We start from the raw sequence: 14508 nt of genomic DNA, 5'->3' as shown, positions 1-14508 counted from the left end.
TAGTGCCCATGGAACATTCTCCAGAATCGATCACATCCTAGGTCACAAATCAGGTCTCAACCAGTACCAAAAGATTGGGATCATCCCCTGCCTATTTTCAGACCACAATGCTTTGAAACTAGAACTCAATCACAAGAGGAAAGTCGGAATGAACTCAAATACATGGAGGCTAAAGAGCATCCTACTGAAGAATGAATGGGTCAACCAGGAAATTAAAGAAGAATTAAAAAAATTCATGGAAACCAATGAAAATGAAAACACAACTATTCAAAATCTTTGGGATACAGCAAAGGCAGTCCTAAGAGGAAAGTATATAGCAATACAAGCCTTTCTCAAGAAACAAAAAGGTCTCAAGTACACAACCTAACCCTACACCTAAAGGAGCTGGAGAAAGAACAGCAAATAAAGCCTAAACCCAGCAGGAGAAGAGAAATAATAAAGATCAGAGCAGAAATCAATGAAATAGAAACCAAAAGAACAGTAGAACAGATCAACGAAACAAGGAGCTGGTTCTTTGAAAGAATTAACAAGATTGATAAACCCCTGGCCAGACTTATCAAAAAGAAAAGAGAAATGACCCAAATCAACAAAATCATGAATGAAAGAGGAGAGATCACAACCAACACCAAAGAAATACAAACAATTATAAGAACATATTATGAGCAACTCTATGCCAGCAAATTAGATAACCTGGAAGTAATGGATGCATTCCTAGAGATGTATCAACTACCAAAACGGAACCAGGAAGAAATAGAAAACCTGAACAGACCTAGAACCACTAAGGAAATTGAAGCAGTCATCAAAAATCTCCCAAAACACAAAAGCCCAGGGCCAGATGGCTTCCCAGGGGAATTCTACCAAACATTTCAAGAAGAATTCATACCTATTCTTCTGAAACTGTTCCAAAAAATAGAAATGGAAGGAAAACTTGCAAACTCATTTTATGAGGCCACCATTACCTTGATCCCAAAACCAGACAAAGACCCCATCAAAAAGGAGAATGACAGACCAATATCCCTGATGAACATGGATGCAAAAATTCTCACCAAAATACTAGCCAATAGGATCCAACAGTACATTAAAAGGATTATTCACCACGACCAAGTGGGATTTATCCCTGGGCTGCAAGGTTGGTTCAACATCCGCAAATCAATCAACGTGATACAATACATTAACAAAAGAAAGAACAAGAATCATATGATCCTCTCAATAGATGCAGAAAAAGCATTTGACAAAGTACAGCATCCTTTCTTGATCAAAACTCTTCAGAGTATAGGGATAGAGGGTACATACCTCAATATCATAAAAGCCATCTATGAAAAACCTACAGTGAATATCATTCTCAATGGGGAAAACCTGAGAGCTTTTCCCCTAAGTTCAGGAACGTGGCAGGGATGTCCACTATCACCACTGCTATTCAACATAGTATTGGAAGTCCTAGCCACAGCAATCAGACAACAAAAAGAAATCAAAGGCATCCAAATTGGCAAAGAAGAAGTCAAACTCTCACTCTTTGCAGATGATATGATACTTTATGTGGAAAACCCAAAAGACTCCACCCCAAAACTGCTAGAACTCATACAGGAATTCAGTCAAGTGGCAGGATATAAAATCAATGCACAGAAGTCAGTGGCATTCCTATACACCAACAACAAGTCAGAAGAAAGAGAAATTAAGGAGTCGATCCCATTTACAATTGCACCCAAAACCATAAGATACCTAGGAATAAATCTAACCAAAGAGGCAAAGGATCTGTACTCAGAAAACTATAAAATACTCATGAAAGAAATTGAGGAAGACACAAAGAAATGGAAAAACGTTCCATGCTCATGGATTGGAAGAACAAATATTGTGAAGATGTCAATCCTACCTAGAGCAATCTACACATTCAATGCAATCCCCATCAAAATACCATCCACTTTCTTCAAAGAAATGGAACAAATAATCCTAAAATTTGTATGGAACCAGAAAAGACCCCGCATAGCCAGAGGGATGTTGAAAAAGAAAAGCAAAGCTGGCGGCATCACAATTCCGGACTTCCAGCTCTACTACAAAGCTGTCATCATCAAGACAGTATGGTACTGGCACAAAAACAGACACATAGATCAACGGAACAGAATAGAGAGCCCAGAAATGGACCCTCAACTCTATGGTCAACTAATCTTTGACAAAGCAGGAAAGAGTGTCCAATGGAAAAAAGACAGTCTCTTCAACAAATGGTGTTGGGAAAATTGGGCAGCCACATGCAGAAGAATGAAACTGGACCATTTCCTTACACCACACACAAAAATAGACTCCAAATGGTTGAAAGACCTCAATGTGAGACAGGAGTCCATCAAAATCCTAAAGGAGAACACAGGCAGCAACCTCTTCGACCTCAGCACAGCAACTTCTTCCTAGAAACATCGCCAAAGGCAAGGGAAGCAAGGGCAAAAATGAACTATTGGGACTTCATCAAGATCAAAACTTTTGCAAAGCAAAGGAAACAGTCAACAAAACCAAAAGACAACTGACAGAATGGGAGAAGATATTTGCAAATGACATATCAGATAAAGGGCTACTATCCAAAATCTATAAAGAACTCATCAAACTCAACACCAAAAGAACAAAGAATCCAATCAAGAAATGGGCAGAAGACATGAACAGACATTTTTCCAAAGAAGACATCCAAATGGCCAACAGACACATGAAAAAGTGCTCAATATCGCTCGGCATCAGGGAAATCCAAATCAAAACCTCAGTGAGATACCACCTCACACCAGTCAGAATGGCTAAAATTAACAAGTCAGGAAATGACAGATGTTGGCGGGGATGCGGAGAAAGGGGAACCCTCCTACGCTATTGGTGGGAATGCAAGCTGGTGCAGCCACTCTGGAAAACAGTATGGAGGTTCCTCAAAAAGTTGAAAACAGAGCTACCATATGATCCAGCAATTGCACTCCTGGGTATTTACCCCAAAGATACAAAAGTAGGGACCCGAAAGGGTACGTGCACCCCGATGTTTATAGCAGCAATGTCCACAATAGCCAAACTGTGGAAAGAGCCAAGATGTCCATCGACAGATGAATGGATAAAGAAGATGTGGTATATATATATACAATGGAATATTATGCAGCCATCAAAAAGAATGAGATCATGCCATTTGCAACGACGTGGATGGAACTGGCGGGTATTATGCTGAGCGAAATAAGTCAAACAGAGAAAGACATGTATCATATGACCTCACTGATATGAGGAATTCTTAATCTCAGGAAACAAACTGAGGGTTGCTGGAGTGGGGGGTGGGGTGGGAGGGATGGGGTGACTGGGTGATGGACACTGGGGAGGGTATGTGCTCTGGTAAGCACTGTGAATTGTGCAAGACTGTTGAATCTCAGATCTGTACCTCTGAAACAAATAATGCAATATATGTTAAGAAAGAAAAAAAGAAGAAGAAGAATGTAGCAGGAGGGGAAGAATGAAGGGGGGGAAATCGGAGGGGGAGAAGAACCATGAGAGACGATGGACTCTGAAAAACAAACTGAGGGTTCTAGAGGGGAGGGGGTTGGGAGGATGGGTTAGCCTGGTGATGGGTATTGAGGAGGGCACGTTCTGCATGGAGCACTGGGTGTTATGCACAAACAATGAATCATGGAACACTATATCTAAAACTAATGATGTAATGTATGGGGATTAACATAACAATAAAAAAAAAAGAACAGAGATGCCAGCTGTGGGCAGCAAACCGTTGTGTCAGCTTTCTGCTATGTTTTACCATAAACTCTGAACAACTGCATACTCACTAGACTGCCTTTCTGGGACAAACCATCACCTGCCACATTGCAGCAAGATCCTCCCCCAGAGGATCATTGCAGGTCCGTGTTGCACCAGGTCCCTAAAATTTGGAGTTGTGCAACCCAGGTGCACTACTGAGATAAAGCAGAGGAGTACTGTGCAGCCCAATAGGCAGACAGCTTGGACACAAACAGGGTGAAGGCAGGGATCTGAAGGAAGCTAGTGACACAAGAGGGGAGATGGTCTGCTCTTTGGTGAGGGCTTCCTGAAGAGTGGCAGGTGTGAAGTCCCTGCTATGGGGACAAGAGACAGTGGTGATGCCATTTCTTCCTGGCCCATCAGCACTGAACAACTTCAGTGAGCAACACAGCATCCCCAGTGAAGGCTGGGGCTGCTTACACCAAGCCCCACCCCCCTACACCCTTTAGGTGCATCTCTCCTAGGACAAGGCTACCTAAGAATTAGCACAGCAGGCCCCTCCCTCAGAAGACCAACACAAACCCGGCACATGCACCAAGTCTACTGATCATAGACTGCTGCAATGCTTCAGCTGTAGGGGGAAAAGAATGTAGCTTCTTTTAACAAGCAGACCAAAAATACCTAGTTAAAACCTGCCACACAGAGGAGAAGTTTCAAACAACCCCCATAGTAGGCAAGGAGAAACTCTGCAGCAGACTGACCTGAGGGAAACAGCAGCCAAAATACAATAGCAGAGTGCACATTCTGAAACACCTCCAGAAGCACCAGGCTCAAGACAGTATAGCACCTCTTAATATAACCATTACTCTCAGGAGTAGGAATATAACAGACTTTCCTGACAATCACACACACACACACATGCACACACACACACACACACACACACACACAAAACAGTGACTTGGACAAAATGACAAGATGGAGGAATTCATGTCAAAAGAAAGAATAGGAAGAAGTCATGGCCAGAGATAGAATCAAAATCAATATAAGTACAATGCCTGAACCAGAACTTAAAACAACAATCATAAGGATACTAGCTGGATTTGAAAAGCATAGAAGAAACTAAAGGATCCCTTACTGTGGAGATAAAATAACTAAAAACTAGTTAGGCCAAAATAAAAAATGCTACAACTGAGATGTAAAACTGACTGGATGCAACAACAACAAGGAAGGATGAAACTGGGGAATGAATTAGTGATACAGAAGATCAAAATATGGAAAATAACGAGGCTGAAAAGAAGAGGGAAAGAAATTATTGTATCATGAATGTATACTTAAGAACCTCAGTGACTCCTTAACACATAATAATAGTCATATCATAGGTGTCCCAGAAGAAGAAGAGTGGGAAAAGGGACAGAATTTTAATTTGAGCAGATTATAGTTGTAAACTTCTCTAATCTGGGGAAGGAAATATACATCAAAACCCAAAAGGTACAGAGAACTCCCATCATATTCAACAAATGCTGGCCTACACCAAGACACATAGTCAAATTTACAGACACACAAGAAAATAATCCTGAAAGAAGCAAGGAGAAAAAAGCCCCTAAGCTACAAAGCAAGATAAATTACATTTGCAACAGATCTGTCCACAGAAACTTGACAGGTCAGAAGAAAGTAGAATGATATATTCAAAGTGCTGAATGGGAAAAATATGCAACCAAGAATTCTTTATCCAGCAAGGCTGTCATTCAGAATAGAAGGAGAGATAAAGAGTTTCCCAGACAAGCAAAAACTAAAGGAGATCTTGACCACTAAGCAGGCTTGCAAGAGATATTGAAGGGGACTCTGAGTGGAAAAAAAAAAAAAAAGAACAAAAGCAAAAAAGACTAGAAAGGAACAGAGAACATCACCAAAAACACCAACTTTAGAGGTAACACAATGGCACTAGATTAATATCTATCAGTAATCAGTCCAAATGTAAATAGACCAAATGCTCCAATCAAAAGGCATAGGGCATCATAATGGATAAACACACACACATACACAAAAGACCTATCTATATGCTGCCTGCAAGAAACTTGTTTTAGACCAAAAGACACCTGCTGATTGAAAGTGAGGGGACTGAGAACCATCAGTCATTCTAATGGATGTTAAAAGAAAATTGGAGTAGCCATACTTATATCAGACAAACTGGATTTTAAACCAAAGACTGTAACATGAGATGAAGAAGGGGTCTATCAATCTAGAAGATGTAACAGTTATAAATTTTTATGCCCCCAAATGGGAAGCACCCAAATATATAAATGGATTAATAACAAACAAAGAAACACGATGATAATAATACAATAATAGTAGGAAACTTTAACACCCTACTTACAACAATGGACAGATTATCTCAGGAGAAAATCAACAAGGAAAGAGTGGCTTTGAATGACACACTGGACCAGATGGACTGAAGGGATATATTCAGAACATTTCATCCTAAAACAGCAGAATACACGTTCTTTTCGAGTGCACATGGAACATTCTCCGAATAGATCACATACTGGGTCACAAATCAGCCCTCAACAGGTACAAAAAGACTGAGATCATACCATGCATATTTTCAGACCACAATGCTATGAAACTTGAAGTCAACCACAAGAAAAAACTTGGAATGACCACAAATACATGGAGGTTAAACAACATGTCACTAAACAATAAATGGGTCAACAGGAAATCAAAGAAGAAATTTAAAAATATATGGAAACAAAAATAATAAAAAAAAAGATAGTCCCAAAATTTGGGGATACAGCAAAGGCTGTTCTAAGAGGGAAGTATATGCAATGCAGGCCTACCTCAAGAAGCAAGAAAGGTCTCAAATACACAACCTAATCTTATACCAAAAGGAGCTGGAAAAGCAATAGCAAATAAAACCTAAAGCCAGCAGAAGAAGGGAAATAATAATGATTAGAGCAAAAATAAATGATATAGAAACAAAAAAAATGGTAGAACAGATAACTGAAACTAAGAGCTGATTTTATGAAAGAATTAGTAAAATTGATAAATCCCCAGACAAATTTAACAAAAAGAGAATGGACCCAAATAAATAAAATCATGAATGAGAGAGGAGACATCACAGCCAACACCTCAGAAATACAAATAATTATCAGAATATTCTGAAAAATTTTATGTCAATAAACTGAACAATCTGGAAGAAATGGACAGATGCCTAGAAACATACAAACTACCAAAGCTGAAACAGGAAGAAATAGAGAATTTGAACAGACCTATAACCAGCAAAGAAATTGAATCAATAATCAAAAATCTCCCAAAAAACAAAAGTTCAGGGCCAGATGGCTTCCCAGGGGAATTTTGTGAGACATTTAAAGAACAGTTAATATCTCTTTTCTCAAACTGTTCCAAAAAATAGAAATGGAAGGAATCTTCTAAACTCATTCTATGAGCCCAGCAATACCTTTATTCCAAAACCAGACAAAGACCCCACTGAAAAGGAGAATTATAGGCCCATATCCTTGATGAACATGGATGCAAAAATTTTCAACAAGATGCTAGCAATTTGGAAAAGAATTATTCACCACGATCAAGTAAAATTTATTCCTGGGCTGCACAGGGGGTTCAATATTCATAAATCAATCAACAAGATATACCACATTTATAAAGCTGGTGGAATCACAATTCCGGACTTCGCTCTATATTACAAAGCAGTAATCATCAAGGCAGTATGGTACTGTCATAAAAACAGACACATAGATCAATGGAACTGAATAGAAAACCTAGAAATGGAGCCACAAGTATATGTTCAATTAATCTTCAACAAAAGCAGAAAGAATATCCAATGGGAAAAAGACAGCCTCTTCAACAAATGTTGTTGTGAAAACTCCACAGCAGCATGCAGAAGAATGAAACTGAACCACCTTCTTACACCATACACAAAAATAAATTCAAAATTTCAAAATTCAAAAGTCCTAAATATGAGACAGGAAATCATCAAAATCCTAGAGAAAAACACAGGCATCAACCACTTCGACTTTGACCTGAGCAAATTCTTATGAGACAGGCCTCTGGAGGCAAGGGAAACAAAAGCAAAAATGAACTATTGGGACTTCCTCAAGATAGAAAGCTTTTGCACAGTGAAGGAAACAGTTAACAAAACTAAAAGGGGGCCTACAGAATGAGAAAAGATATTTGCAAATGACATATCTGATAAAGGGTTCATATGCAAAACATAAAGAATTTATCAAACTCAACACCACACACACACACACACACACACACACACAATCCAGTTAAGAAATGGACAGAAGACAAGAATAGACATTTTTCCAAAGAAGACACTCAGATGGCTAACAGACATATGAAAAGATGCTCATCATCAGGGAAATAGAAAGTAAAACCATAATGAGATAATACCTCACACCTATCCAAATGGCTAAAATAACAGCACAAAAAACAATAGATATTGGTGAGGATGCAGAAAAAGGGAACCTCTTGCACTGTTGGTGGGAATGCAAACTGGTACATCCACTCTGGAAATCAGTATGAGTTTCCTCAAAAAGTTAAAAATAGAGCTACACTACGACCCAGCAATTGCACTACTAGGTATTTATCCAAAGGATACAAACATAGTAATTCGAAGGGACACATGCACTCCAATGTTTCTAGCAGCAATTTCCACAATAGCCAAAATATGGAAAGAGCCCAGAAGTTCATCAATAGATGAATGGATAAAGAAGTGGCATATATATACACAATGGAATATTACTCAGCCATCAAGAAGAATGAAATCTTACCATTTGCAATGACATGGATGGAACTAGAGGGTATTATGCTAAGTGAGATAAGTCAGTCAGAGAAAGACAATTATATGATTTTACTCATCTTATGTGGAATTTAAGAAAAAAAAAACAGATGAACATAGGAAAGGGAGGGAAAAATAAGATAAGACAAAATCAGAGAAGACAACCCCTAAGAGACTCTTAACTATAGGAAACAAACAGGGTGGTTGGAGGGGGGTGGGTGGGGGGATGGGGTAACTGGGTGATGGGCATTAAGGAGGGCATGTGATGTAATGAGCCCTGGGTGTTATATGCAACTGATGAATCACTAAACTCTACCTCTGAAACTGTTAGTACACTATATGTTAATTAATTGATTTTAAATTAAAAATAATTCTAAAAATTTAAAAATTAAAATAAAAAAAAGAAATTTTCATCGTTGTTTGTAAATGTTCAACTAATATGCCAGTATTTAGTATGATCACAAGTCAATCACCTTATGCCTGATGATCTCTGTGCCATTTCTGTAGAGAAGACAAACCTTATGGACTAAAGGAGGTAAACTCCCTGGCTATATAGGGTGGAAAAAGAGATTTAGTATCCAAGTGATCATTGTTAACCAATCATCCTATTATAAATAGCTCTGTTCTCCTAATTAGGATACAAAAGACAGACAAGGCATTCCAAGAAAAGAAAACTACAGACCAATATCCATTATGAATATTGGTGCAAATGCCTCAACGAAATACTAAAGCAAACCAAAATAGCAACATGCTAAAAGGATCATTCTTGATGATACACTGGGATTTATTCCTGGGTTATAAGGATGGTTCAATGTGCAAAAGTGAGTGTTATACACAACATTAATAGAATGGAAGGGAAGAGAATAAACCCATGATCATCTCAGTTGATGCAGAAAAAGTAATTTGGGAAAAAATTCAACACATTTTCATGACAAAAAATAAAACACTCAATAATCTAGGAATAGAAGGTTACTTCCTTAACATAATTAAAGACATTTGTAAAAAATCTACAACTAACATTATATATACTCATGGTGGAAGATTGAAAGTTTTTTATTTTTCTAAATTCATGAACAAGACAAGGATGGCTGGTTTTGCCACTTATATTAAATATATTGAAAGTTCTAGCTAGAGCATTAAACAAGAAAAGGGAATCAAAGGCATCCAAATTGGAAAGAAAGGGTAAATTATTTATTTTCATAGATGATATGAACTTATAGCTAATAAACACCAAGACTGCACTTGCAAGGAAAAAAAAAAAACTTTTAGAGCTAATAAACAAATTCAGAAAAGTTGCAGGATACAAAGTCAACATGCAGAATTAGTTTTGCTTCTATATATTAACAATGAGAAATTTAAAAAGAAATTAAGAAAACAATCCCATTTATAATAGCATCAAAAAGAATAAAATACTTTAAATAAAATTTAACTTAGTGGACAAAAGACTTGTACACTGAAAACTACAAAATATTGTTGAAAGAAATCAAAGACATAAATAAATGGAAAGACATCCCAAGTTCACCAATGGAAGGCTTAATATTTGTTAAGATTATGATAATACCCACTATATTCTACAAATTCAATGTAATCCATAATAACTTTTAGGGTTTTTTTTCTTCTGTAAAACAGAAAAAACATCATAAAACCATATGGCATCTCAAAAGACTCTGAATGACCAAACCAATCTTGGAAAAGAAGAACAAAATGTAAGGATTCACACTTCCTGATTTCAAAACTTACTACAAAGCTGCAGTAATCAAAACAGTGTAATACTGCCATAAGGACAGATATATGGACCAATGAAATAAGAAAAGGAGTCCAGAAATAAATCTTTATATATATGGTGTCAATTGATTGTTGACGAGGTACCATGACCATTCACCGGGGAAAGCATAGCCTTCTCAACCATGATGCTAAGAAAACTGGATATCAACATGCAAAAGAATAAAACTGGACCTTTATCTTCTACCAAAAACAAAAATTAACTCAAGATAGAGCAAGACATAATAATAAGAGCTAATTACATATAACTTTTAGAGGAAAACATAGAGAAAATCTTCACAACATTGTTTTGTTAATGAATTCTTGGACATGACACCAAAAATACAGACAACAAAAGAAAAAATAGATAAATTTGACTTTATCAAAATTAAAAACTTTTGTGCATCAAAGGAAACTATCAAAATTAGGTGAGTACTCTCTGGGGTAAGAATGTTGTTATAGGCATCAAATTATTTATGCAAGTATTTTTTTTTTAATTGAAATGACCAATACAGTCAATGATAACCAGAAACACAAGGAATCAAGACCTCATGAAAGAAGTGCTGTCACTCTGGACGTTTGATAAAACTTTTGATTGCTTTAGATATTACACTTTCGTCCTCCCCACACTGAATATTATTGATGTCACAGCTTACATCTTTTTATATTGTGTAACCATTAATAAATTATTATAGTTATAATTATTTTTAATACTATTATCTTTTAAATTTTATACTACAGTTGAAAGTGGTTATGTACCACCAATACAGTATTAGAATATATTGTATTTAATTATTTACTTTTATTAAAATTTTTTTATTGTTATGTTAATCCCCATACATTACATCATTAGTTTTAGATATAGTGTTCCATGATTCATTGTTTGTGCATAACACCCAGTGCTCCATGCAGAACGTGCCCTCCTCAATACCCATCACCAGGCTAACCCATCCTCCCACCCCCCTCCCCTCTAGAACCCTCAGTTTGTTTTTCAGTCCATCGTCTCTCATGGTTCGTCTACCCCTCCGATTTCCCCCCTTCCTCCTTCCCCTCCTGCTACATTCTTCTTTTTTTTTTTCCTTCTTAACATATATTGCATTATTTGTTTCAGAGGTACAGATCTGAGATTCAACAGTCTTGCACAATTCACAGCGCTTACCAGAGCACATACCCTCCCCAGTGTCCATCACCCAGTCACCCCATCCCTCCCACCCCACCCCCCACTCCAGCAACCCTCAGTTTGTTTCCTGAGATTAAGAATTCCTCATATCAGTGAGGTCATATGATACATGTCTTTCTCTGTTTGACTTATTTCGCTCAGCATAATACCCGCCAGTTCCATCCACGTCGTTGCAAATGGCAAGCTCTCATTGCTTTTGACGGCTGCATAATATTCCATTGTATATATATACCACAACTTCTCTATCCATTCATCTGTCGATGGACATCTTGGCTCTTTCCACAGTTTGGCTATTGTGGACATTGCTGCTACAAACATCGGGGTGCACGTACCCTTTCGGATCCCTACTTTTGTATCTTTGGGGTAAATATGCAGTAGTGCAATTGCTGGATCATATGGTAGCTCTATTTTCAACTTTTTGAGGAATCTCCATACTGTTTTCCAGAGTGGCTGCACCAGCTTGCATTCCCACCAACAGTGTAGGAGGGTTCCCCTTTCTCTGCATCCCCACCAACATCTGTCATTTCCTGGCTTGTTAATTTTAGCCATTCTGACTGGTGTGAGGTGGTATCTCACTGAGGTTTTGATTTGGATTTCCCTGATGCTGAGCGATATTGAGCACTTTTTCATGTGTCTGTTGGCCATTTGGATGTCTTCTTTGGAAAAATGTCTGTTCATGTCTTCTGCCCATTTCTTGATTGGATTCTTTGTTCTTTTGGTGTTGAGTTTGATGAGTTCTTTATAGATTTTGGATAGTAGCCCTTTATCTGATATGTCATTTGCAAATATCTTCTCCCATTCTGTCAGTTGTCTTTTGGTTTTGTTGACTGTTTCCTTTGCTTTGCAAAAGCTTTTGATCTTGATGAAGTCCCAATAGTTCATTTTTGCCCTTGCTTCCCTTGCCTTTGGTGATGTTTCTAGGAAGAAGTTGCTGCGGCTGAGGTCAAAGAGGTTGCTGCCTGTGTTCTCCTTTAGGACTTTGATGGACTCCTGTCTCACAATGAGGTCTTTCAACCATTTGGAGTCTATTTTTGTGTGTGGTGTAAGGAAATGGTCCAGTTTCATTCTTCTGCATGTGGCTGTCCAATTTTCCCAACACCATTTGTTGAAGAGACTGTCTTTTTTCCATTGGACATTCTTTCCTGCTTTGTCAAAGATGAGTTGACCATAGAGTTGAGGGTCCATTTCTGGGCTCTCTATTCTGTTCCATTGATCTATGTGCCTGCTTTTGTGCCAGTACCATACTGTCTTGATGATGACAGCTTTGTAATAGAGCTGGAAGTCCAGAATTGTGATGCCACCAGCTTTGCTTTTCTTTTTCAACATCCCTCTGGCTATGTGGGGTCTTTTCTGGTTCCATACAAATTTTAGGATTATTTGTTCCATTTCTTTGAAAAAAGTGGATGGTATTTTGATGGGGATTGCATTGAATGTGTAGATTGCTCTAGGTAGCATTGACATCTTCACAATATTTGTTCTTCCAATCCATGAGCATGGAACGTTTTTCCATTTCTTTCTGTCTTCCTCAATTTCTTTCATGAGTATTTTATAGTTTTCTGAGTACAGATCCTTTGCCTCTTTGGTTAGATTTATTCCTAGGTATCTTATGGTTTTGGGTGCAATTGTAAATGGGATCGACTCCTTAATTTCTCTTTCTTCTGACTTGTTGTTGGTGTATAGGAATGCCACTGACTTCTGTGCATTGATTTTATATCCTGCCACTTGACTGAATTCCTGTATGAGTTCTAGCAGTTTTGGGGTGGAGTCTTTGGGATTTTCCACATCAAGTATCATATCATCTGCAAAGAGTGAGAGTTTGACTTCTTTGCCGATTTGCATGCCTTTGATTTCTTTTTGTTGTCTGATTGCTGTGGCTAGGACTTCCAATACTATGTTGAATAGCAGTGGTGATAGTGGACATCCCTGCCGTGTTCCTGACCTTAGGGGGAAAGCTCTCAGTTTTTTCCCATTGAGAATGATATTCGCTGTAGGTTTTTCATAGATGGCTTTTATGATATTGAGGTATGTACCCTCTATCCCTATACTCTGAAGAGTTTTGATCAAGAAAGAATGCTGTACTTTGTCAAATGCTTTTTCTGCATCTATTGAGAGGATCATATGATTCTTGTTCTTTCTTTTGTTAATGTATTGTATCACGTTGATTGATTTGCGGATGTTGAACCAACCTTGCAGCCCAGGGATAAATCCCACTTGGTCGTGGTGAATAATCCTTTTAATGTACTGTTGGATCCTATTGGCTAGTATTTTGGTGAGAATTTTTGCATCCATGTTCATCAGGGATATTGGTCTGTCATTCTCCTTTTTGATGGGGTCTTTGTCTGGTTTTGGGATCAAGGTAATGGTGGCCTCATAAAATGAGTTTGCAAGTTTTCCTTCCATTTCTATTTTTTGGAACAGTTTCAGAATAATAGGTATGAATTCTTCTTGAAATGTTTGGTAGAATTCCCCTGGGAAGCCATCTGGCTCTGGGCTTTTGTTTGTTGGGAGATTTTTGATGACTGCTTCAATTTCCTTAGTGGTGATAGGTCTGTTCAGGTTTTCTATTTCTTCCTGGTTCAGTTTTGGTAGTTGATACATCTCTAGGAATGCATCCATTTCTTCCAGGTTATCTAATTTGCTGGCAAAGAGTTGCTCATAATATGTTCTTATAAATGTTTGTATTACTTTGGTGTTGGTTTGATCTGTCCTCTTTCATTCATGATTTTGTTGATTTGGATCATTTCTCTTTTCTTTTTGATAAGTCTGGCCAGGGGTTTATCAATCTTGTTAATTCTTTCAAAGAACCAGCTCCTTGTTTCGTTGATCTGTTCTACTGTTCTTTTGGTTTCTATTTCATTGACTTCTGCTCTGATCTTTATTATTTCTCTTCTCCTGCTGGGTTTAGGCTTTATTTGCTGTTCTTTCTCCAGCTCTTTTAGGTGTAGAGTTAGTTTGTGTACTTGAGACCTTTCTTGTTTCTTGAGAAAGGCTTGTATTGCTATATACTTTCCTCTTAGGACTGCCTTTGCTGTATCCCAAAGATTTTGAATAGTTGTGTTTTCATTTTCATTGA

The sequence above is a fragment of the Halichoerus grypus genome, chromosome 9, assembly GCF_964656455.1.
Source record: "Halichoerus grypus chromosome 9, mHalGry1.hap1.1, whole genome shotgun sequence".
In the NCBI taxonomy this organism is placed as follows: domain Eukaryota; kingdom Metazoa; phylum Chordata; class Mammalia; order Carnivora; family Phocidae; genus Halichoerus; species Halichoerus grypus.
Note: the sequence above shows the minus strand (reverse complement) of the source record.